We start from the raw sequence: 27,091 nt of genomic DNA on the forward strand, positions 1-27,091 counted from the left end.
TGTTTTGGGGAAAAGCACTCTTAAGGTTATGTAAAAGCTTGCGTCGATACTCCAGCATTTGCGGGTCCCTTTCCAGGGCAGAAAGCATCTGGGAAAATGTGGTTTTATAACATGGATTTAACATAGTGGCAACTCAGTAGTCAGCACTATTTGCAATCATACAGTAAGTATACGGGGATCATGTTGCAGATAGTCCAGCAAGCAGGCACTCATATGTCGGACTCTACCATTTGGTCCAAGCCCATGCTGTGTTGGTGGCTGGGTAACACTGATGCTTCTTTCCTCCATCCCCTCCTGCCAACCATGGACAACAGAGAGGGGCGGATTATCCTCTTCATCTCCTGACAGTTGCTTGCCGATCATCTCTTCCTCCTCCATTTGTTCCTCGGATCTTGCACCATCACTAATAGTTTGACTGTTTTCATCAGCCCCCCTTGAACACAGTAATCCACCCTCCCTTGGCACCTTCCTCTGTGACGACAGTCATCAACTTTGAGGCAATGTTATCCCTTCTGCATCCTCCTCTGCTTCCTCCTCTTCTTCTGGGATCACCATCTCCTGCAAGCTACTAAAGTCTGCTCCAGCATATAGATGACCCGAAAAGTGATGCTGAAGACGTCTTCGTCAGTGCTATCCATCTTAGCAGCCTGTAGCAAAAGGGTGCAGAGGTCCTTAATCTGTGCCAACTCTGTAAGCGTCATATGTGCCACATCCGTACTGCATTGGCTCAGGCTATATGACATGACATACTGCATCAGGGCTCGTTGCTGCCACAGTCAATGCATCATGTGCAGAGTGGAATTCCACCGTGTCGACACATCGCATATCAACCTGTAAACTGGCATGGACAAAGACCTCTGTATCGATGCAAGTCGATGACCTGAGGGGCACACAGCTTTCTGCAGCAGCTCACCCAGGCCAGGATACTGGCAGAGAAAAGCTGTACCAACAGGTTGAGGACGTGAGCCATGCAAGGCACGTGTGTAAGATTGCCTCGCCGTGGGGCTGCCACCAGGTTCGCAACATTATCGGACATGGCCTTCCCTGGATGCAGGTTCAGCGGAGACAGCCATTGCTCAAACTCAGCCTGGAGAACTATCCTCAACTTTTCAGCTGTATGACCTCTATCTCCAAGGCATATCAATTTTAAAACTGCCTGACTGCGGTGAGCGCTGGCTGCACAGTACCGTGGTGGGGATTCGCTCTACACTGTTGAAATGCGTGTCTCATTAAGGCAGAGTTTGAGGGTGCAGGTGGAGGCCCTAGAGGAGATAGAGGAGGAGGCAGTAGCAGTGGAGGAAGTGTTAAATGTAGAGGTTTGTCTTGCAAGCCTTACAGATTCCAAGACTTGGGGTGCAGCACCGTCCCCCACAGCCTCCAGAGTTATTCAGTGCCAAGTCAGCAAGATGTAACATGTTGTGAATTCTGTTGTCGGGCTCCCTCCTGTGGTCATGAATGGTACTTCGGCTGGTTCTGTCCATGGACTTCCTCTGGTGGGTGTTTCTGAGTTTCCTTCCACAGGTGACGAGATTAATTCGTTAGCTGCTGCTCTATTTAACTCCACTTAGATATTTGCTCCATGCCACCTGTCTATGTTCCAGTATTGGTTTAGTTCACTCCTGGATCGTTCTATTGACCTGTCTTCCCAGCAGAAGCTAAGTTCCAGCTTGTATTTCTTTGGTTTGTTATTTTTCTGTCCAGCTTGCTATTTTTATTGTTGTCTTGCTTGCTGGAAGCTCTGGGACGCAGAGGGAGCGCCTCCGCACCGTGAGTCGGTGCGGAGGGTCTTTTTGTGCCCTCTGCGTGGTCTTTTTGTAGGTTTTTGTGCTGATCGCAAAGTAACCTTTCCTATCCTCGGTCTGTTCAGTAAGTCGGGCCTCACTTTGCTAAATCTATTTCATCTCTGTGTTTGTATTTTCATCTTACTCACAGTCATTATATGTGGGGGGCTGCCTTTTCCTTTGGGGAATTTCTCTGAGGCAAGGTAGGCTTTATTTTTCTATCTTCAGGGCTAGCTAGTTTCTTAGGCTGTGCCGAGTTGCATAGGGAGCGTTAGGCGCAATCCACGGCTATTTCTAGTGTGTTTGATAGGATTAGGGATGGCGGTCAGCAGAGTTCCAACGTCCCAGAGCTCGTCCTTTATTATCAGTAACTATCAGATCATTCCGTGTGCTCTTAACTACCAGGTCCATTATTGTCCTGACCACCAGGTCATAACAGTACAGGTGGCCCAAAGTACTAATGCATCTCAATAGAGGGATAAGAGAAGTTCTGAGACCATTTTTTTTTCTTTGCAGTGTGTTTTGTCTCTTTTTTCCCCTTTACCTCTGGGTGGTTCAGGACACTGGTGTAAACATGGACATTCAAGGTCTGTCCTCTTGGATGGATAATCTCACTACAAGGGTACAAAACATTCAAGATTTTGTGGTTCAGAATCCGATGTCTGAGCCTAGGATTCCAATTCCTGATTTGTTTTTTGGTGATAGATCTAAGTTCTTGAATTTCAAAAATAATTGTAAATAATTTCTTGCCTTGAAACCTCGCTCCTCAGGTGACCCTGTTCAACAAGTAAAGATCATTATTTCTTTGTTACGTGGTGACCCTCAAGACTGGGCATTTTCCCTTGCGCCATGAGATCCGGCATTGCGTGATGTTGATGCGTTTTTCCTGGCGCTTGGATTGCTTTATGACGAACCTAATTCAGTGGATCAGGCAGAGAAAATCTTGCTGGCTCTGTGTCAGGGTCAGGATGAAGCGGAGATATATTGTCAGAAGTTTAGAAAGTGGTCTGTGCTCACTCAGTGGAATGAATGTGCCCTGGCAGCAATCTTCAGAAAGGGTCTCTCTGAAGCCCTTAAGGATGTCATGGTGGGGTTCCCCATGCCTGCTGGTTTGAATGAGTCTATGTCCTTGGCCATTCAGATCGATCGATGCTTGCGTGAGCGTAAAGCTGTGCACCATTTGGCGGTACTATCTGAGCATGGGCCTGAGCCTATGCAATGTGATAGGACTTTGACCAGAGCTGAACGGCAAGAACACAGACGTCGGAATGGGCTATGTTTTTACTGTGGTGATTCCACTCATGTTATCTCCGTTTGTCCTAAGCGCACTAAGCGGTTCGCTAGGTCTGCCACCATTGGTACGGTACAGTCTAAATTTCTATTGTCTGTTATTCTGATTTGCTCTTTGTCATCCTATTCTGTTATGGCATTTGTGGATTCAGGCGCTGCCCTGAATTTGATGAACTTGGAGTATGCTAGGCGCTGTGGTTTTTTCTTGGAGCCCTTGCAGTATCCTATTCCATTGAGAGGAATTGATGCTACGCCTTTGGCCAAGAATAAGCCTCAGTACTGGACCCAATTGACCATGTGCATGGCTCCTGCACATCAGGAGGATATCCGCTTTCTGGTGTTGCATAATCTGCATGATGTGGTCGTTTTGGGGTTGCCATGGCTACAGGTTCATAATCCAGTATTGGACTGGAAATCTATGTCTGTGTCCAGCTGGGGTTGCCAGGGGGTACATGGTGATGTTCCATTTTTGTCTATTTCGTCATCCACCCCTTCTGAAGTTCCAGAGTTTTTGTCGGATTATCGGGATGTATTTGATGAGCCCAAAGCCAGTGCCCTACCTCCTCATAGGGATTGCGATTGTGCAATTAATTTGATTCCTGGTAGTAAGTTTCCTAAGGGCCGATTGTTCAATTTATCTGTGCCAGAACACGCCACTATGCGGAGTTATATAAAGGAATCCTTGGAGAAAGGCCATATTCGCCCGTCGTCATCACCATTAGGAGCAGGGTTCATTTTTGTGGCCAAGAAGGATGGTTCTTTGAGACCTTGTATTGATTACCGCCTTCTTAATAAAATTACAGTCAAATTTCAGTATCCTTTGCCGTTGCTATCTGATTTGTTTGCTCGTATTAAAGGGGCTAGTTGGTTCACCAAGATAGATCTTCGAGGGGCGTATAATCTTGTGCGTATTAAACAAGGCGATGAATGGAAAACAGCATTTAATACGCCCGAGGGCCATTTTGAGTACCTGGTTATGCCATTCGGGCTTTCCAATGCTCCATCAGTATTTCAGTCCTTTATGCATGACATCTTCCGAGAGTACCTGGATAAATTCCTGATTGTGTATTTGGATGATATTTTGGTCTTTTCGGATGATTGGGAGTCTCATGTGAAGCAGGTCAGAATGGTGTTCCAGGTCCTTCGTGCGAATTCCTTGTTTGTGAAGGGGTCAAAGTGTCTCTTTGGAGTTCAGAAGGTTTCATTTTTGGGTTTCATTTTTTCCCCTTCTACTATTGAGATGGACCCTGTTAAAGTCCAGGCCATTTATGATTGGACTCAGCCGACATCTGTGAAGAGCCTGCAGAAGGTCCTGGGCTTTGCTAATTTTTATCGGCGCTTCATCGCTAATTTTTCTACTGTTGCTAAACTGTTGACTGATTTGACCAAGAAGGGTGCTGATGTGGTCAATTGGTCTTCTGCAGCTGTAGAGGCTTTTCAGGAATTGAAGCGTCGGTTTTCTTCTGCCCCTGTGTTGTGCCAGCCAGATGTTTCGCTCCCGTTTCAGGTTGAGGTTGATGCTTCTGAGATTGGAGCAGGGGCTGTTTTGCCGCAAAGAAGTTCTGATGGCTCGGTGATGAAGCCATGTGCTTTCTTTTCTAGAAAGTTTTCCCCTGCTGAGCGTAACTATGATGTTGGTAATCGTGAGTTGTTGGCCATGAAGTGGGCATTCGAGGAGTGGCGTCATTGGCTGGAAGGAGCCAAGCATCGCGTGGTGGTCTTGACAGATCACAAGAATTTGACTTATCTTGAGTCTGCCAAACGGTTGAATCCGAGACAGGCTCGATGGTCGTGATTTTTCTCCCGTTTTGATTTTGTGGTTTCGTACCTTCCGGGCTCTAAGAATGTGAAGGTTGATGCCCTGTCAAGGAGTTTTGTGCCTGACTCTCCGGGTGTTCCTGAGCCGGCGGGTATTCTCAAAGAGGGGGTAATTTTGTCTGCCATCTCCCCTGATTTGCGGCGGGTGCTGCAAACATTTCAGGCTGATAGACCTGACCGTTGCCCAGCGGAGAAACTGTTTGTCCCTGATAGATGGACTAGTAGAGTTATCTCTGAGATTCATTGTTCAGTGTTGGCTGGGCATCCTGGAATCTTTGGTACCAGAGATTTGGTGGCTAGATCCTTCTGGTGGCCGTCTTTGTCACGGGATGTGCGTTCTTTTGTGCAGTCCTGTGGGACTTGTGCTCGGGCTAAGCCCTGCTGTTCTCATGCCAGTGGGTTGCTTTTGCCCTTGCCGGTCCCGAAGAGGCCCTGGACGCATATTTCTATGGATTTTATTTCGGATCTCCCCATCTCTCAAAAGATGTCGGTCATTTGGGTGGTTTGTGATCGCTTTTCTAAGATGGTCCATTTGGTACCTTTGTCTAAATTGCCTTCCTCCTCTGATTTGGTGCCATTATTTTTCCAGCATGTGGTTCGTTTACATGGTATCCCGGAGAACATCTTTTCTGACTGAGGTTCCCAGTTTGTTTCGAGGTTTTGTCGATCCTTTTGTGCTAGGATGGGCATTGATTTGTCTTTTTCCTCGGCTTTCCATCCTCAGACAAATGGCCAAACCGAACGAACTAATCAAACTTTGGAAACATATCTGAGATGCTTTGTTTCTGCTGATCAGGATGATTGGGTGTCCTTTTTTCCGTTGGCTGAGTTCGCCCTTAATAATCGGGCCAGCTCGGCTACTTTGGTTTCGCCGTTTTTCTGCAATTCTGGTTTCCATCCTCGTTTCTCTTCAGGGCAGGTTGAGTCTTCGGACTGTCCTGGTGTAGATACTGTGGTGGATAGGTTGCAGGAGATTTGGACTCATGTGGTGGACAATTTGACATTGTTCCAGGAGAAGGCTCAACGTTTCGCTAACCGCCGGCGCTGTGTGGGTCCCCGACTTCGTGTTGGGGATTTGGTTTGGTTGTCGTCTCGTTATGTTCCTATGAAGGTTTCCTCTCCTAAGTTTAAGTCTCGTTTCATTGGTCCGTATAAGATTTCTGAGGTTATCAATCCTGTGTCATTTCGTTTGGCCCTTCCTGCTTCTTTTGCCATCCATAATGTGTTCCATAGGTCTTTATTGCGGAGATACGTGGCGCCTGTGGTTCCATCCGTTGATCCTCCTGCCCCGGTGTTAGTTGAGGGGGAGTTGGAGTATGTGGTGGAGAAGATTTTGGATTCTCGTGTTTCGAGACGGAAACTCCAGTACCTGGTCAAGTGGAAGGGTTATGGTCAGGAAGATAATTCCTGGGTTTTTGCCTCTGATGTTCATGCTGCCGATCTGGTTCGTGCCTTTCATTTGGCACCTCCTGGTCGGCCTGGGGGCTCTGGTGAGGGTTCGGTGACCCCTCCTCAAGGGGGGGGTACTGTTGTGAATTCTGTTGTCGGGCTCCCTCCTGTGGTCATGAATGGTACTTTGTCTGGTTCTGTCCATGATATAGGTACTTGCTCCATGCCACCTGTCTATGTTCCAGTATTGGTTTAGTTCACTCCTGGATCGTTCTATTGACCTGTCTTCCCAGCAGAAGCTAAGTTCCAGCTTGTATTTCTTTGGTTTGTTATTTTTCTGTCCAGCTTGCTATTTTTATTGTTGTCTTGCTTGCTGGAAGCTCTGGGACGCAGAGGGAGCGCTTCCGCACCGTGAGTCGGTGCGGAGGGTCTTTTTGCGCCCTCTGCGTTGTCTTTTTGTAGGTTTTTGTGCTGATTGCAAAGTAACCTTTCCTATCCTCGGTCTGTTCAGTAAGTCGGGCCTCACTTTGCTAAATCTCTTTCATCTCTGTGTTTGTGTTTTCTTCTTACTCACAGTCATTATATGTGGGGGGCTGCCTTTTCCTTTGGGGAATTTCTCTGAGGCAAGGTAGGCTTTATTTCTCTATCTTCAGGGCTAGCTAGTTTCTTAGGCTGTGCCGAGTTGCATAGGGAGCGTTAGGCGCAATCCACGGCTATTTCTAGTGTGTTTGATAGGATTAGGGATTGCGGTCAGCAGAGTTCCCACATCCCAGAGCTCATCCTTTATTATCAGTAACTATCAGGTCATTCCGTGTGCTCTTAACCACCAGGTCCATTATTGTCCTGACCACCAGGTCATAACAGTAACGCCCTTGGCCATGCTTACTTGTCCAATTGTCTGTGGTGAAATGCACCATGGTAGGAATAGATTTATTCAAGGAACAGGTGATGTTGTCTGCGACATGTTGGTGTAAAGCAGGTACAGCTTGCTTAGAAAAATAATGCAGACTGGGTAATTGATACTTGGGGGCTGCGACTGCCATCAGCTTTCAAAAATCATCTGTAACTACCAAGCAGAAAGGCAGCATTTCTGTGGCCAACAAATTGCAAATGGTGGAGTTCAACCTCTTAGCTTTGACATGCGTAGGAGGAAGCAATCTTGTACATGACCACAACTGTGGTACCAAGGGCTGGCTGCAGTGCTGAGAGAGGACAGAGTACAGTGAAACGGACAAACTGCTGGAACGTGAGGGAGGCTGTTATGAACTGGTGGTTTAGGAGCAACATGGGATGAGCTCTGAAGGAAGTGGTACCTGTACTGACTGCAGTCCCTAAGCTCAGCACAACACTAGAAGTAGCCGTGGTTGCTCCTGATACTCCCTAGGCACCTCGTCACAGCCTGAGAACTAACTACCCCTAAAGATAGAAGCAGGAAAACTATCTTGCCTCAGCGAAAATCCCCAAAGGATAGATAGCCCCCCACAAGTAATGACTGTGAGTGGAGAGGGAAAAGACATACACAGAATGAAACCAGGATGTAGCACAGGAGGCCAGTCTAGCTAGATAGATAGGACAGGATGGAATACTGTGCGGTCAGTTTAAAACACTACAAAAAATCCACACAGAGTTTACAAAAATCTCCACACCTGACTAAAGGTGTGGAGGGTAAATCTGCTTCCCAGAGCTTCCAGCTTCACTGAATTAATTCATACTGACAAGCTGGACAAAACATAGAAAGCACAGAACGGATAAGTCCACAACCGGTGGACAGAAAAGAGCAAGCAAGGACTTAACTTTGCTGAACTGGTCAGGCTAACAGGGAAATCCAAAAGAGATGTGAATCCAACCAGGAACCATTGACAAGTGGCACTGGCTGAAGGGAAGAGCCAGGCAAAAATAGCCGAGCAGAAAGACAGTCAGTGGAAGCAGCTGCAGACTGCTAAATCCAAGGAGCAGCCATACCACTTAAAACCACCGGAGGGAGCCCAAGAGCAGAACTCACAAAAGTGCCACTTACAACCACCGGAGGGAGCCCAAGAGCGGAATTCACAACAGGAGGTGCAGTGTTGTGAATTCTGTGGCCAAGCTCCCTCCTGTGGACGTGAGTGGTACTGCGGCTGGTTCTGTCTATAAGCTTCCTTTGGTGGATGAGAGTGGTGCTGCGGCTTCTGAGTTTCCTTCCTCAGGTGGTGAGGTTAAGTCGTTAGGTGCTGCTCTATTTAACTCCACCTGGTGCTTTGATCCTGGCCTCCAGTCAATGTTCTAGTATTGGTCTTGCTTCCTCCTGGATCGTTCCTGTGGCCTGTCTCCCAGCATAAGCTAAGTTGTGCTTATGTTATTTTTGTTTGCTATATTTTCTGTCCAGCTTGCTATATTGTTTTTTTCTTGCTTGCTGGAAGCTCTGAGACGCAGAGGGAGCACCTCCGTACCATTAGTCGGTGCGGAGGGTCTTTTTGCCCCTCTGCGTGGTTGTTTGTAGGTTTTTGTGTTGACCGCAAAGCTATCTTTCCTATCCTCGGTCTATTCAGTAAGTCGGGCCTCACTTTGCTAAATCTATTTCATCTCTGTGTTTGTAATTCATCTTTACTCACAGTCATTATATGTGGGGGGCTGCCTATTCCTTTGGGGAATTTCTCTGAGGCAAGGTAGGCTTATTTTTCTATCTTCAGGGCTAGTTAGTTTCTCAGGCTGTGCCGAGTTGCATAGGGAGCGTTAGGCGCAATCCATGGCTACCTCTAGTGTGGTGTGATAGGATTAGGGATTGCGGTCAGCAGTTTCCACGTCTCAGAGCTTGTCCTATGTTTTTGGTAAATGTCAGGTCACTTTGTGTGCTCTGAACTTCAATGTCCATTGTGGTTCTGAATTACCTGTTCATAACAGTGCAGGCAGAGATGTTACTGTGGATTGAGAAAGCTGTGGTGTGCTCGTTCTCTGAGATCAGTCAAAAACAGCAGGCATGTCGGATTCTGTTAAGCTGACGGTGGCCTCTCAGTCAGCGTCACTGGAGCGGGTAAAGAACCTGAGGTTCTGTGGTCAAAGACCTGCATCTCAATCGTTGGCACGGTAATACAGGAGGAGAAAGAAACAGCAGATGCGATTGATGGTGCTGCTGATGGTTGTTGAGGTCCGCATTTTAATGCAGTGGGATTTCCAAAGTATCGCATGTTGATTGCGCATGTGAAGGTTCATATATGTAGTACTCAAATTATGTACTTTTTACCTCTACTTAGTTTTTTATTTTTCCAAAGTTGGCAGATTACGTGAGTTGGCTCATCCTTTTCAGTGTCAAAAAAGGCCCAGGCTAGGCAACCCTTGCCACACCTTGAACACTAAGCCTAATCCCCCTTCCACCACGGCCTCGCTACTTCCCAGTCATGTAATTTACAATGACAGACTGGTACAGAGGGGAGAGGACTCTGTCCTTATGGACTTACATTCTATGGGATAATGCGTAAGCGACAGAAGGTCGGGGGTGCAGCAGCTCTGGTGGTGGTGAGGTGGCAGCTCTAGTGGTGGTGAGGCGGCAGCTCTGGTGGTGGTGAGGAGGCAGCTCAGGTGGTGGTGAGGTGGCAGCTCTGGTGGTGGTGAAGCGGCAGCTCTGGTGGTGGTGAGGCGGCAGCTCTGGTGGTGGTGAGGCGGCAGCTCTGGTGGTGGTGAGGCGTCAGCTCGGGTGGTGATGAGGCAGCAGAATGTTTGTTGTAGGCTGTCGACTTACCTGAAGAGATGGGTTTTCAGGTTCCGTCTGAAGGATCTGAGGGTGATGGATAATTGGACATGTTGAGGCATGGAATTCCAGAGGATGGGGGATATTCAGGAGAAATCTTGAAGGCGGTTGTGTGAGAAACGAATAAGTGTGGTGGAGAGTAGGAGGTCTTGGGAGGATCGAAGATTGCGTGAGGTAAGATATTGGGAGATTAGTTAAGAGATACTGTATAGGGAGGGGACAGGTTGTGGATGGCTTTGTAGATCAGTGTCAGTAGTTTGAACTTTATTCGTTGGGGAATTGGGAGCCAGTGGAGGGATTTGCAGAGGGGAGAAGCCGGGAAGTAGCGAGGAGGGAGGTGGATTAGGCGGGCACCAGAGTTGAGGACAGACTGGAGTGGTGCAAGAGAGTTATTGGGGAGGCTACAGAGGAGGGTGTTGCAGTAGTCGAGGTGGGAGATGATGAGGGCATGCACAAGAGTTTTAGTAGATTGTGGGCTGAGGAAGAGACGGATTCTAGCAATATTTTTGAGTTGAAGGTGACAGGAGGTGGCAAGAGTTTGGATGTGCGGTTTGAAGGACAGGGCAGAGTCAAAAGTATCCCCGAGGCAGCGGATTTCAGGTGTGGGAGAGAGTGTAATGCCATTTACCACAATAGATAGATCAGGTAGGGGGGATACGCGAGATGGGGGAAAGTTGATGAGTTTGGTTTTGTCTACATTGAGTTTTAGGAATCGAGAGGTGAAGAAGGATGATATGGCTGATTGGCACTCCAGGATTCTAGGCAGCAGAGAGGTGATATCTGGGCCAGAGAGGTAGATCTGAGTGTCGTCTGCAAACAGGTGGTACTGGAAACCATGGGTCTTTATGAGTTGTCCTAGGCCAAGGGTATAGATGGAAAAAAGTAGTGGCCCAGAACAGAGCCTTGAGGTATTCCACCAGAGAGAGGGTGGGATGAGAGGTAGTGTGGGAGTGGGAAATGCTAAATGTGTGGTCGGAAAGGTATGGGGCAATCCAGGACAGGGTAAGGTCTTTGATGCCAAGGGAAGAAAGAATTCGTAGCAGTAGGCAGCGGTTGACTGTGTCAAAGGCAGAGGACAGGTCACAAAGGAGGAAGATGGAGAACTGTCAGCTTTTGCTGTAAGTCATTAGTAATTTTGGTCAGGGCAGTTTTGGAGGAGTGGTGGGGGCGGAGGCCAGATTGGAGATTGTCAAAGAAAGAGTTAGATGAGAGGTGGGAGGAAAGTTGAGCATGGACATGCTGCTCAAGGAGGTTTGAAGCAAACAGGAGCAGTGATATGGGGTGATAGCTGGGCATAGTAGTTGAGTCAAGATTAGTTTTTTTGAGGATGGGTGTGATGGTGGCATGCTTGAAGGCAGAGGGGAAGGTACCAGAAGATAGCTATAGGTTGAAGAGATGGGATAGGGCTGGAAAGAGCATGTTACTGAGATTGGGGAGCAGGTGGGAAGGGATGGGGTTGAGTGCATAGGTGTTGAGGTGTGATTTGGAAAGGAGGTGAGTGAGCTCTCCTTCATTGTTGTTGGAGAGGGAGGTTATTATTGAAGGGCAGAAGTCTGGTATATGGAGTGGTTGAAGTGGTGGAACAGTAATGGTTTGCCTTGTTTGATCGATTTTGTTTTTGAAGTAGGTGGCAAAGTCCTCAGTAGAGATGAGGGGAGTTGGAGGTGGCAGTGGTGGGCGGAGGAGAGGTTAAATGTGCTGAACAGTTGTTTTAGGTTGTAGGATAATGAATATACAAGGTTTGTGAAATAGGTCTGTTTAACCGAGGTGAGGGCTAATTTGAAGGCAAATGTAGCTTGTTTGAAAGCAGTGAAGTCATCTGGCAGGCGTGTTTTCTTCCAACGCTGCTCCGTGACCCTGGATGCTTGTCAAAGTTTTTTAGTGAGATTGTTGTGCCAGGGTTGCCTATTGATTTGTTGCACTTTGTCATGCATGAGAGGGGCGACTGAGTTTATGGTTGATGTGAGGGTGGAGTTATAGAAAGCAGTGGCGCTGTCCGTGTGGTGGAGTGAAGATATGGAGGACAGGGGTAGAAGAGAGTCTGAGAGTCTGTGAATGTCTAGGTGTGCCAGGTTTCTGCGAGGATATTGTGGTGGCTGGACATGGGGGGCGGGTGAGGAGGAGAAGGATGAGAAGGTGAGTAGATGGTGGTCAGATAGGGGGAAGGGAGAGGTTGTGAGATTAGATAAGGAACAGAGGTGGGTGAAGATGAGGGCTAGTGTATGTTTGTCTGTGTGGGTGGCTGAGGAGAACCACTGAGTAAGTCAAAAGGATGAAGTAAAGGCCAGGAGCTTGGAGGCTGCTGGCTGTCGGGTGTCAGTAGGGATATTAAAGTCACCCATTATGATGGTGGGGATGTCAGCAGAGAGAAAGTGAAGAAGCCAGGTGGAGAATTGGTCAATGAAGGCAGTGACTGAGCGCAGTGGTCGGTATATGACAACCATTTGGAGATTAGAGAGAGAGTAGATATGGACAGAGTGAACCTCGAAAGAAGGGATGATTAGGGAGGGTGGGGGTTGGATTGGGTTGAAAGAGCAGTTTATAGAAAGAAGGAAACCCACTCCTCCGCCATGTCTGTTGCCAGAGCGAGGAGTGTGGGTAAATTGGAGGCCACCATAACTCAGTGCAGCAGGGGAGGCCGTGTCATTGGGTGCCAACCAGGTCTCAGTGAGGGCCAGGAAGGAAAGTGTTATGGACCTGGTTGTTAGGAGCACCCGAAATGACCTGATGGTTAAACCGATACAGGACAAGCTCTGGGAAGTGGGAACTCTGCTGACCGCAATCCCTAATCATATCACACACACTAGAAATAGCCGTGGAGCGTACCTAACATGGCCTAGACGCCTCGACACAGCCTAAGAACTAGCTAGCCCTAGAGATAGAAAATAAAGCCTACCTTGCCTCAGAGAAATTTCCCCAAAGGAAATGGCAGCCCCCCACAAATATTAACTGTGAGTTAAGATGAAAGTCACAAACACAGAAATGAAACAGACAGAGGATTGGAAAGGTATCTTTGCGGTCAGCACAAAAAACTACAAAAGACCACGCAGAGTGTGCAAAAAGACCCCCGCACCGACTCATGGTGCGGAGGTGCTACTCTGCATCCCAGAGCTTCCAGCTAGCAAAGCGAAATCATGAAAGCAAGCTGGACAAGAAAACAATGAGCAGAAAATAACAATCGGGGACTTAGCTTCTTGCAGGAAGAGACAGGTCACCAGAAAGATCCAAGAGCGAACTGAACCAGTACAGGAACATTGACAGCTGGCATGGAGTAACGATCTGAGTGGAGTTAAATAGAGAAGCCAGCCTAAGAATAACCTAGGTCACCTGTGGAAGGAACCTCAGAACCAGCAACTCCACTCACAGCCACCAGAGGGAGTCCATGGACAGAACTCGCCGAAGTACCATTCATGACCACAGGAGGGAGTTCGATAACAGAATTCACAACAGGAAAGGTTGTGGGAAGTAAAGAGATTGTGGATCACATGGAGCTTGTTGCAGGCAGAGCGGGCATTCTAAAGTGCCCCAGAGAGAGGAAGCAGAGGGGTGGGGGTCAGTGGCACAGATTTTAAGTGTGAGGGATTGCGGTAGTTTCTCTTAATGTGAGAAGGATAGGGATGAGGATTAGTGGGATGTATGAGGCGTGGGGAGGGCCAAGATTGGGGAATATGTCTCCAGCAGTGAGAAGGGGCAGAGAGAGGGAAAGCAGGTGGGTGAAGGAGAGTGATTGGCTTATATTATATTTTAGTAGGAGAAGTCTGGGGTTAAGGAGCAGGTCTGCAGATGAAGCAAGGTGGGGAGATAAGAGAGAGGGGGAGAAAGTTATGTGGTTCGAGGGTGCTGGGGTTGTTGATAGCGAAGGAGAGTGAGGATTAATGGAGCAAAAATGGTGAGGGCAAATGTGAGCATGGTTAAAGAGCAGGTGAAGAAAAGAAAGGCAAGTAGAATTAGAAGACAGTGATTATTCCTACCTTTTGACCGATTTCTGGACTATTTATGGTATATTTCTGATGTTACACTTAAAAGATGTCACACTTCTAATGATGTCGCATCTGACCAAGGTCATATCTTACCAGCTCCATTCAACTTATACCATTCAAGTGTTAATGAAATTAAGCCGGTTGAGAGAGCGAGAGTGGAGTAGGAAGTGGCTGGAGGACAGTTCACAGCAGGGAACAATTAACAGATTGCAGTAACATTTGACTACCATCAAAGCTGAAGAAAGAGACAGAATGAGGTGGGATCATAGTGCTAGGTGTGAAGAGCATGGAAATATCAATATGCATTCAGTAAATTTGAAGTATGCTACATGGAACAGTCAGGGAAAGAGCAGCAGCGTACCAGTTAAAGCAGAGGAAGAGGAGTACATGGGGTTCTGGGGTGCAGTGGGTGTTCTGAATTAAGAGATAATACAGAAATATTGTATGGATGAGCAATATAATACCCCCCAAAAATTGGCAACTTGTCTTGAGTTGAGGATTGTATACCATTGAAATGTAACCAAGAACATGTAAAACTCTATGGATGAACAATATAATACCAATACATTTTTGAACAATTTTTGGAGGGTTATATACCACTGAAATTTACCCATGAATTTGTAAAACTCTATGGATGAGCAGTGTTATACAGATACATTTTTGAACAAGTTTTGGAGGGTTAGATAAAACCGAAATGCATCCAAGAAAACAGAATACTCTATGGATGAGCAATATAGCGCTGATACATTTTTGAGGAAAACATGAATATCGATCATTTATTTAGTGCTTTTGCACTTAGAGAAAATACAAAAAAATCAAAAAACACTCTCCTATAAAATGTAACTTTTAATAGATAAATTTCAAGAAGTATTGTTTCTCCTTGTGGAGAGTGACATGCCAAGCATGTCGAGATGAGGAGACTTAAAGCCGCATTGCTACTCTGGGAAATTTGCAAATTGTCTCTTCAGAGAGGAAGAGGACTAAAACTCTAGTGCCACCTGGAAGTAGCAATCCTAATGGTATGTACACATGTAGAAGTGGTCCACTGCGGATTTTTCTGCAGCAGAATTTGATAAATCCGCAGTGCAAAAACACTGCGCTTTTACTGTGGATTTATCGTGGATTTACCGTGGATTTTGTGCTGTTTCCACTGCGGTTTTACACCTGCAGTTTTCTATTATGGAGCAGGTGTAAAACCGCTGCAGATTCTGCACAAAGAATTGACATGCTGCAGAATATAAACCACTGCGTTTCCGCGAGTTTTTTTCTGCAGCATGTGAACTGCGGATTGCGTTTCCCATAGGTTTACATTGTACTGTAAATGCATGGGAAACCGCTGCGGAAACGCTGCGGATCCACAGCAAAATCCGAAGCGCGTGCACATAGCCTTACAGTCAATGCCGCCCCACCACCCCACAGAGCCCAGGCACCACACAGAGCCCAGGCACCCCACAGAGCCCAGCAACCCAAGAGAGCCCAGGCACCTCACAGAGCCCAGCCCCCCACAGAGCCCTGGCACACCACAGAGTCCAGGCACCCCACAGAGCTCAGGCACCCCACAGAGCCCATTCACCCCACAGAGTCCAGTCACCCCACAGATCCCAGCCACCCCTCAGAGCACAGCACCACCGCACTAGCCTGGGATATGATTTCCTGGAGGCCACAGCACCAGCCTGGACCACCGAATGACCCCTGTGACCACTCCTCCATCTGTGCCGATCCCTTCCCTGGTAAGCTGAATTCAGACTGTAAGATGGACCCCCATTTGACACTTTTTTTCCTATTTTCCTTCTGAAAATTTGGGGTGCTTCTTATGATCCATTGCGTCTTGTAGTCCGAAAAATACGGTAAATAAAATGGAATGGTTGGTGATATCAACTTTCTGTTTGTGGCACATTAGTACATGGGAGGGGAAAAAACTTTTTAAGATGGGTGGTGACGATGGGGGCTATTTTGAAGTCAGTCATTTTGGATCCAACTTTATTTTTTAGAGGGTCATGTGACACATAAAACTTATTGAGAATTTCACAAGAAAAACAATGGTTTGCTTGATTTTAACATAACTATTCTTTCATGAGTTATTTACAAGCTTCTCTTTGTTTACAGCCATTGACATGTCACAGAGGTTAACAAGTGAGGAGGAAATAGAAATTGTGTTGATGTCTGGTGAACACAGTACCTGGGTCTTTGCAGCAGATTTCAATGCAAGACACCCTACGCATGAAAACTGTCACTATTCCCATGTTATTTAGATGTATCCATATAAATGGCCAACCCAAAAAAAGTTTGCTTCATCACTGAACATAATGTTCTGAGTAAACTGAGGGTCCTGTTCCAATTTTTGTTTTGCCCATTCTGCAAATTCAGCTCTGGCATCAGTCAAACATCCCTTCTGCGGATATTAGCTACTCACAAATGGCACCCTTACAAAATCCAGCTGCGGCAACATCTCAACGAGGATTACCCAGATTGGCGCACTGAATTTGCAGAATGGGCAAAACAAAAATTGGAACAGGACCCTCAGTTTACCACCGCCCATTCCCATTTTATTTAGGTGTATCCATATACATGGCCTACACTGTATAAGGTATCTGGGTGTACATGTTTGTGTGCAAGCCTGCCTGGATATCATTAGTCCTGTGGTTCCTATGTGGTCAGCAGGCTGATTATAACTGTTAACAACAATTCCCAGTATCTCCTTACCATTGTAAAGGACATTCTAGAAGTTGCACGTTTATGTGATACAAATCTGTTTGCGGCTGACTTGACATTTCAATTGATTGATGTGCTAAGCTTGGTTCTTGTATTCAAGTACTTCTTTTGGTTCTGGAGATGGATCTCTGTATGGTTTTAGTGATGGATTCATGCACTGATGATGGGAATGGTGCTGTATTTATTTGTTGTATTTATTTTATGATAATGGTTCTGGTGCTGAATTTATATATTGATGATGTTCTGGTTATGTATTCATGTGCTGACTGAGACTCCGGTGATGTATTAATTTACTGATGGTGATTTTGGTGATGCATTCGTGTACTGATAGTGGTTCTTGTGATGTATTCATGTACTGAGGGTGGTGACGTTGACAATATTTATTTACTACAAGTTCTTGTGCCATATTCATGGCTTTGCTGTTATATTAATGTACTGGTGATGATTTTGGTTTCATATTTATATATTATTGATGGCTCTGGTGATGAATACATTACTAGTACCATCATCACACTGTGAATACATTACTAGAATCACCATCAGTAGAGGAATACAACACTAAAACCATCATCAGTACAGACCAGAACCAACATCAGTTTTCTTACAAGTTATATTTGTCAAATGATGGACATAAAATCCATCATACAGTGGCTTGCAAAAACATTCACCCCCTTTGCTTTTTACATATTTTATCACTTTACAGCCTGTGTTTAAATATTTTTGTAATCCGATTTGTGTGTAATGCATCAGCACTAAATAGTCTAAGTTGGGGAAGTGAAGTGAGAAAAATATAGGCATAAATTATATTAATGGGATCAAATAACAAAAAATTGACATGTGCATATGTACCGTATTTATCCCTTTTGCTATGAAGCCTTTAAAAACTTTGGGTGCAAGCAATTACCTTCATAAGGCTGGTTTCACACTTGCGTTTTTGAACGCATGCGTTTTTAAAAAAAATGCATGGTGCAAAAACGCATGTAAACGCGTGTAAGCGCTGCGCTTTTTTGACGCATGCGTTTAAGGCATGCGTCAAAAAAACGCAGCGTTTACACGCGTTTACTTGCGTTTTTGCATGCGTTTGCGGTTTTTTTAGCATTCCCCCCCCCCCCCAAAAAAAAGAGCAAAAAAAAGGTAACCAGACACAACCAATGGGAATAGAGAGGGCGTATATGATTGTCTCTCAATATATTGACCCTGGGGGAACAGAAATTTTCACAGCTTGCTACTGTTTCCGGTGTCATGATGGATCTTTCCATGGAGAGCTTTTATTTTAACCTGTATTTCAGCTTCAAGATTTTCCTGGCCTGTGCTTTTGCTTGGGAGCAAGACCGAAACCGCCAAAGATGGAGAAGGAGACAGCGTAGGCGTTTTTGGAGGCACCCCATCATTGAAGTGCGTGAGAGCCGTGGAGCCTATCACACGCTCTATGCGGAGCTGAATGCCAACCCGGAGAAATTCCAGGATTACACGAGAATGTCACAAGAATCGTTCCGGGATTTACTGTCTCGTGTCCAAGGATCCATACGGCGACAGGACACACGGCTCCGTAGAGCGATTCCACCCGAGGAACGTCTGCTAGTGACATTACGGTACGTTCCAAAACTAAACCAATGACAGTCCAAATTTTGGTTATGACATGTATTTTATGTTTTTTTTTTTCTTTTTGTTATTTTTAAACACACCATAAAAAGAGTAGATTTTAATTTTTTTTGTTTCTTTTTCTTCTAGATTTCTTGCCACAGGAGAGAGTTTATCTTCCCTCCACTTCCAATACCGCCTTGGAATATCAACCCTGTCCGGAATCGTTGTGGACACCTGTCGTGCGTTATGGAATGTACTCCGTGAGGAGTTTATACCAGTACCCACCGTGGACATGTGGCGGGAAATTTCAGATAAATTTTTGAACGTGTGTGATTTCCCCAACTGTTTAGGGGCGGTGGATGGAAAGCACATCCGCATTATCAAACCTGCCAGAACCGGATCTGAGTTTTTTAACTACAAAAAATATTTTTTGGTAGTTCTCATGGCAATAGCGGATGTGGAGTGTCGCTTCATCGCCGTGGGCATTGGAGCTTTTGGCCGTGGCAATGATTCCCAGACTTTTAAGAGCTCAGATATGGGCCGTTGTGTGTATGGCAACAATTTTAATTTTCCCACTCCACAGCCTCTCCCCAACACTCAAGGCCCACCGCTGCTATTTGTTATGGTTGGGGATGAGGCCTTCCAGATGTGTGAAAATCTCCTGAAGCCATATTCTAGTAGGGACTTGAACCACACTAGAAGGATCTTCAACTACAGACTGACCAGGGCCAGAAGAACAGTAGAGTGCACCTTTGGCATTCTGGTTGCTAAATGGCGCATTCTTGCAACAGCCATAAATCTAAAAGTGGAAACAGTGGACGAGGTGGTCAAAGCCTGTGTGGTTCTACACAATTACCTCATTGCTAAGGAGCAACCCCACATTGAACTTGATGAACCAGTTTCACACCCACTGCCTGATTTTCAGCATCACCCGATGCGGTCAACTGCAGCCGTTGGTCTTATGCGGGACCAATTTGCGGCCTATTTTGTTTCCGATATTGGACGGGTGTCATGGCAGGAAAATGTTGTGTAAATGTCCTGTTGTATGTTTATCTTTACCAATTATTAAATACTGATACAAATTTTTCAAATTAATAAACTTGAGTGTTGGTTGTGTTGACCGTGTCTCCTATCTTTTTCCTCTCTAAACAAAGGTTGACCAAAGATGGGCAGTAGATATGTATGTATATCATATTTATTAATCCAAAACCAGGAGTGGGTGATAGATGATGAGGTAATAGTTATTATTTTAATATCATAATTGACCTCTTATATTGTTGCACTCCCTATTTTGGTTTACAAATAATGATATAAAACACTGGCCGAATACTTATAATAATGGAAACAATGTTGATTTATTGGTAACCATGTTGATTTATTGGTAATCTTGTTGACGTCATTGCGTCAAGACTGTCACGCTCCCTATAGCCATCAAGTCAAGTGTAAGAAATAATGAATTCATGATAAACATATACATGCTCATGAATTCACAATTTCTTACACCTGGCCAGGTGAGCATAGATATGTAGCGTGTGACAACCATTGTCACATCAGTGTGACAACCATTGTCACATAATTTGTTATTTATATAAGAGAATATGGTGAATATACAAGGCAGTAATCAACTCAATAGGTCAGGTGTCTTAACTTATGAGTTTTTGGACATCTGACCCGTTCAGTTGAGAACTGAACTTGATTTCCACCATTTTCTCTTTGTACAGTCACACTAGGTACAAAAAAAAGAGTATGGAAATAACTAATATTTTTTTGGCCAACTCATATCTGTATACTGAAGAAATACATATAGATGCAGTCTTGTATTTTATACTACTGGAGATATGTTTTGGCCAGAAGAATAAGTGTGTGGCGAAGTTTATTGGTGTGTATTGACAGCGGTGAAAGACACAATAAACCAAACATAATTGTTGCAAATTAAAATTTTTTTTATTGAGTGAACAAAGAAATTAAAAAATTTATTTTTTTGTACCGCGACGCGTTGTACCGTGACGGCTTGGGGTAGAGTGACGCAACCGGGGGGTATTAAGAACTGAAGCCTGGCTCACCGTGGAGGAGGCAGAGGTGGCAGGAGAAGGGGCAATAAAACTGGAAGGGTCTGGAAGTTCGGGGATGGGGCTTAACACATGAGAGGCTTGAGACACACTGGAAGGGTGAGACACAACAGACAATACAGACACATCGGTAGGTGATGGGGAGGAATACTCAGAGTTTTTTGTTTTTTATGTGTTTTTTGCGTTTTCCTTTGGGTTTTCCTGGTATGGGGATGTCTTCTTGGGCTAATAGGATGTTGAGTGTTGGCGGGAGACATGTCAGGATCCGGCTCCACAATTTCACAGTCCGTTTCCATTGTGGAGCGCTCGGCAACGCCAGAGTCCAACTGCATCGTAGTGGGGGGTAAACATAAAGCCCTGCCAGGGTCCTGGTGCAGCGTTGGGGGGGAACATAAACCCCTCCCAGGGTCCTGGTGCATCGTTGGGGGGGGGACCTAAACCCCTCCCAGGGTCCTGCTGCATTGCTGGAGGGGGGGAACATAATGCCCTCCCAGGGTCCTGGTGCATCGTTGCGGGGGAACATAAACCCCTCCCAGGGTCCTGGTGCATCGTTGGGGGGGACCTAAACCCCTCCCAGGGTCCTGCTGCATTGCTGGAGGGGGGGAACATAATGCCCTCCCAGGGTCCCGCTGCATTGCTGGTGGGGGGGAACATAAAGCCCTGGCAGGGTCCTGCTGCATCGGGGTGGGTCCTGCCCGGAAAGCCATGGCTGGGTCCTGCTGCATCGTGGGGGGGCCGGTGTGATACGTCATGCCTGGGTCCTGCTGCATGGGGGGGGGGCAGTCCTATACGCCATGCCTGGGTCCTGCTGCATCGGGGGGTGTCCTGCCCAGAAAGCAATGCCTCGGTCCTGCTGCATCGGGGGGGGGGGGGCCGGTCCGATATGCCATGCCTGGGTCCTGCTGCATCGGGAGGGGGCCGGGCCGATAAGCCACGCCAGGGTCCTGCGTCATCGTGGTGTCAGCGGAGGAGGTCCAAGCCGGAGCAGCGGTTGTCACGGTGGTGGCAGTGGGATGTCCAACAGCACTCGTCATCGTGTTGGCGCTGTAGTGGAGTACACCTGTGGATGAAATAGAGGTGGCCGTGCAGTGGTATGCAGCAGAGGTAGGAATGGTGGTTAATCGTGACAGTGACGGCACAGTTGGATATGCCGCCACTGTCTGCTGTAAATTACGACTCTGACTCTGCTGCATAGCCTGCACAAAAGCAACATTGCAGGCCTACATCCCACTCAGCTGGAGATCAGGCCTAAGGTGCTCCGACATGCCCTGCTGTATTTGGTTAAAAAAATGGTGAGCTGGCCTCTGGAGGTCGGCTTTAACTTGATCAAGGCTTTTGGCGACATCCTGGATCCGGCAATCTAACAGGTTATGGGACACATCCATTCTGTCACCTAAAGCATTGATTGCTTCGTGTAAAACCGAGCTCAAGTGCAAAAACTCGGGCATGAGTGACCTATCCAAAGCCCTCTGTCGCTGCCGGGATGAGCCCGCAAAAATGGGTGCAGTGAAAGAGGACTGCGAAAGGGGAATACCTGATGGGCCAGCTCCCTGGTCTCCAGTGAGTGTGGAAGGCCCACCTGCTGCTGCGCTGCTGGATGGCTGGGACGGGTCCGTGGCTGCCGGCTGAAGGACCGCTCCAGAACCTGTTGCGACAGTCGTGCTGTGTGTGCTGTGAAAGAAGAAAACAAAAAATTTAAACCAAAATATAACAAGACGGTACATCCTGTGGAATTTAAAATTACATATTATGTCAATGCAATACAAGCGGAAGCATGTGAGAAATACTTACGTTCTCATGAGAAGGACCGGTCTTTAAAAGGCCAGCACACGGTGGTATTTGTACAGCCGGTACCTTGCTTCGGAACCACTTGCAGCACGATTCTCTGCGCGAAGGTCCTTGTTGAAGCGGTCCTTCATGGAACGCCAACGTGTTCTTATTTTGTCCACTGTGAAATAACAATAAAATATAATGGTCAGAAAATGTACTTTTGGCCGTGCTCTCTTGACTGTGTGTGATGACAGAAACTCCAAAAAGTTACTTTCATCACACACAGTCAAGAGAGCCCGGCCAAGGTCTCTGCTGCTTCACACTGCAGTGCAATACTTACAAAATGCATTACGGACCCGTGGCGGGGCATTCTCCCAGCCATCCCACAACGTTTGGGCCACCTCACTCCACAACCGACGGAGCGTACTGTTGACTGCGTGCTGTGGATCCCGACTGTCCCACAACGGGACTCGCTCCTGGACCAGGGTGATCAGGAGGTCATTTTCGATCCGGTCATCGTCCCGTTGTGAAACCTAAAATTAAAAGAAAATCATATAACTTTACTCAATCACATTGGGGGAAAAAAATACCAGAAGATGAGAAATGGCAGGAATAGGAAAGTCAACTTTCAGAAAAGGATCATACCAGAAAAATTAAAAGAAAATCAAGGGTACAGAAAGGAAGATTCAAGAATATTACAATGAGGACAGTCTGCCTTCTATACATACCCGCTGCCGTCTTCCCACCAGACCTTGACTCCGCTGCTCCGTCCCTCTCTGTCCCTCAGTAGAAGTGCTCTATAAAAAAAAAAAAATCAAATTGTCTCATGTGTCGATGTGACAGTCAATACTTACCAAGCTGAAGGACAAAAAACTAACCTCGCTGACATGATCCACTTCTGACTGACGTGGCTCAAACTCCTCATCAGATGAAGACACCGCAGAAGACATTCTGATGCATGTTGAAAGAAAAAAAAAGGAAGAAATTAGGACATGTAGATCCAAAAAATTGAAAATAAATGCATTGGCTAGGATATACTCACATTGCTCTGGGTCTTGTCCACCAATGCGTCCGGGCAGTGTCTTTTCTTCTTTGGAGTCTGATGAGAAGCGACCAGAAACTTCCCCCAACCTTCCTTTTATCACCCTGCTGCTATGGGGGAGGCTTATCAGTGTCTAGACAATCTTATCTACAGTCTAGTCAACCTTAGCTAAAAAAACGCATGCGATTGAAAACGTGACCAAACGCGTACACAAAAAAACGCATGCATTTTCAATGTTAAATATAGGAAAAAAAACGCATGCGTTTTTTTGTGCTAAAAACGCTGCAGACAAAAACGCATGTGAAACCACCCTAAGTCACATGCTTAGTGAAAGGAAGTCCATCTGTGTGCAATCTAAGTGTCACATGGTCTGTCAGTATACACACACATTTTCTGAAAGGCCACAGAATCTGCAAAGCCATTAACCCCTTTCTGACCTCGGACGGGATAGTACGTCCGAGGTCAGAAGCCCCGCTTTGATGCAGGGCTCCGCGGTGAGCCCGCATCAAAGCCGGGACATGTCAGCTGTTTTGAACAGCTGACATGTGCCCGTAATAGGCGCGGGCAGAATCGCGATCTGCCGGCACCTATTAACTAGTTAAATGCCGCTGTCAAACGCAGACAGCGGCATTTAACTACCGCTTCCAGCCGGGCGGCCGGAAATGACGTCATTGCCGACCCCCGTCACATGATCGGGGGTCGGCGATGCGTCAGGATGGTAACCATAGAGGTCCTAGAGACCTCTATGGTTACTGATCGCCGGTAGCTGTGAGCACCACCCTGTGGTCGGCGCTCACAGCACACCTCCATTTCTGCTACATAGCAGCGATCAGCAGATCGCTGCTATGTAGCAGAGGAGATCGAGTTGTGCCTGCTTCTAGCCTCCCATGGAGGCTATTGAAGCATGGCAAAAGTAAAAAAAAAAAAGCTAAAAAAAATGTGAAAAAAATAAAAAAAATATAAAAGTTTAAATCACCCCCCTTTCGCCCCAATCAAAATAAATCAATAAAAAAAAATCAAATCTACACATATTTGGTATCGCCGCGCTCAGAATCGCCCAATCTATCAATTAAAAAAAAGCATTAACCTGATCGCTAAACGGCGTAGCGAGAAAAAAATTCGAAACGCCAGAATTACGTTTTTTAGGTCACCGCGACATTGCATTAAAATGCAATAACGGGCGATCAAAAGAACGTATCTGCGCAAAAATGGTATAATTAAAAACGTCATCTCAGCATGCAAAAAATAAGCCCTCAACCGACCCCAGATCACGAAAAATGGAGACGCTACGAGTATCGGAAAATGGCGCAATTTTTTTTTTTAGCAAAGTTTGGAATTTTTTTCACCACTTAGATAAAAAATAACCTAGTCATGTTAGGTGTCTATGAACTCGTACTGACCTGGAGAATCATAATGGCAGGTCAGTTTTAGCATTTAGTGAACCTAGCAAAAAAGCCAAACAAAAAACAAGTGTGGGATTGCACTTTTTTTGCAATTTCACAGCACTTGGAATTTTTTTCCCGTTTTCTAGTACATGACATGCTAAAACCAATGATCTCGTTCAAAAGTACAACTCATCCTGCAAAAAATAAGCAATCACATGGCCAAATTGACGGAAAAATAAAAAAGGTATGGCTCTGGGAAGGAGGGGAGTGAAAAACGAACACGGAAAAACGGAAAATCCCAAGGTCATGAAGAGGTTAAAGGGAACCTGTCACCCCGTTTTTTCAAGAAGAGCTAAAAATAGCGTTAAATAGTGGCAGAGCTGGGCTTTACATTAGTGTATTTTGGAGCCTTTATTCCTCACCTATGCTGCCGAAATACCTTTGTAAAGTCGCCGTTTTGTGCTGTCACTCACGCTGGTCAGGTCATATAGGCGTGGTGACAGCGCTGTTTCCCCCCCAGATCTCCGTTGGTGGCGTAGTGGTGTGCAGATGGAGATCGCAGCGGCCATTTTCCTGCAGCCGAGATGCGAACTCGGCTTCAGGAAAATGGCCGTCGAGATCGCCATCTGTGCACGCGCGGCATCCCACAGCCATTTTCCTGAAGCCCCGGGAAGCCGAGAAGAACCATCTGCGCACGCGCGGCCTCACAAAGATGGCCGCGCCCACCGATAAACGGCTGAATAGCGCAGATCGTGCTATTTTCCTTGAAGCTGCGCAGTGGATTCGCCACTTGGACATGCGCACACCACTACGCCACCAACGGAGATCTGGGGGAGAAACAGCGCTGTCACCACGCCCATATGACCTGACCAGCGTGAGTGACAGCCCAAAACGGCGACTTTACAAAGGTATTTCGGCAGCATAGGTGGGGAATAAAGGCTCCAAAATACACTAATGTAAAGCCCAGCTCTGCCCCTATTTAACGCTATTTTTAGCTCTTCTTGAAAAAACGGGGTGACAGGTTCCCTTTAAGCAAAAGGCACCACTAACTAAACAACACCATGAAGACTAAGGAGATCTCCAAACAAGTCAGAGACAAATGTTGTTGAACAGTACAAGTCAGGTTTGGGTTTTAAAAAAATGTACCAATCTCTGATGTTCCCCCAGAGCGCCATTAAATCCATTATCATCAAATGGAAAGAACATGGTACCACAGCAAACTTGCGAAGAGAGGGTCGCCCGGCAAAACTCTCAGCCCAGGCAAGGAGGGCATTAATCAAAAAAGCAACACTGAGACCAAAGGTAACCCTGAAGCAGCTGCAGAGATCACATAGAGCTCATGACCACTATAAGCCGTACACTCAATTGAGGTGGCTCTATTTAGAAGAGTGGGCAGAAAAAGACTTTACTTACACACAATAATGTACAGCTCATTTTGAGTTTGCCAAAAGACATGTGTAAGATTCCTCAAATGTGTGGGGAAGGTGCTGTGGTCAGATGAGACCAAAATTGAATTTTTTGGACGCAATGTTTGGTGCCAAACCAACACAGCTCATCACCCCAAGAACACCATCCCCATAGTCAGGTGTCTGGGACCCATAGACCCTAGGGGCCCACCATACAGGTAAATGCAAATACCTGTTAGTTTTTATCTTCGATATAGAGGAGCATCGACTGTAAAACACTGGTGCTCTTGCACATCTAATGCATATACTATAACTGAGATGTGCAATTATGGTGTTTTGCATTAAAGTGCTTCTTTGGTTAAAACACAGCGATCCATGGGCTTCACAGGATAGAAGATAACTTATTGATATTTTGGGTCCAACCATTGGAAACTGAACCTATCAGAAGAATGGAGAACTTTTATCCCTGACAGGACACTTTTATCCTAATTTTAAAATGGAGATGCAGGTAGGATGTTTTACCACAACTCCATTCATTCTCTTTGAGGCTTCCAGAAAAAAACAAGCTAATGGGGATAAAAGCTCCACATTCTGCCAATCGATGCAAGTCCCAGTAGTCAGACCCTCACCAATCAATAAATTATCACTTATCACATGGAGAGGTGATTACTTGTTTTCACCAGAGAACCCTGTAAGTGCATTTTCCAAGTATTTAATCACTAATGGAAATAAACAATCTTCCAATTAATATCAGAGAGAACAATTGACCCCCAAACAGAACACAATCCACTATTCCAAGAACAATAATACCACATACAAAGGAGAAATACCACCACACCGTGACTAGACCACATATTACCAGCATATAGCGACAAAAAGATTCCACATACAAGGGAGAAATACCGCCACACCGTGTTCAAGCCACATAGCAACCGAATAATGCCACATACAGAGATAAATACTGTCACACCATGACCAGACCACATATTACCACCACAGAGTGACCGAATACTACAATACTACAATACTGATCATTATTAAAAGAAAAACAATAATAACAACACTTTTATTACCCAAGGTTAAATTATACACAGGATCTCTGTATATAGTATAGTGTATAGTGTAAGTGTACAGGTAATAC

The 27,091-nt window shown here is 46.0% G+C and overlaps 1 long non-coding RNA gene across 1 annotated transcript in view; it reads left to right on the top strand.

The window, feature by feature from the left end:
- The window catches only part of LOC138666408 (uncharacterized), a 43,241-nt gene extending 24,706 nt beyond the window's left edge, over positions 1 to 18,535 (top strand). The window contains exons 2-3 of the long non-coding RNA XR_011318572.1: positions 17,984 to 18,286; positions 18,426 to 18,535. This is a non-coding gene — a long non-coding RNA (uncharacterized lncRNA). The remainder of the gene's footprint in view (positions 1 to 17,983; positions 18,287 to 18,425) is intronic.
- The last annotated feature ends 8,556 nt before the right edge of the window (positions 18,536 to 27,091 follow it).

Source organism: Ranitomeya imitator, chromosome 1 (assembly GCF_032444005.1).
Source record: "Ranitomeya imitator isolate aRanImi1 chromosome 1, aRanImi1.pri, whole genome shotgun sequence".
Classification (NCBI taxonomy): Eukaryota; Metazoa; Chordata; class Amphibia; order Anura; family Dendrobatidae; genus Ranitomeya; species Ranitomeya imitator.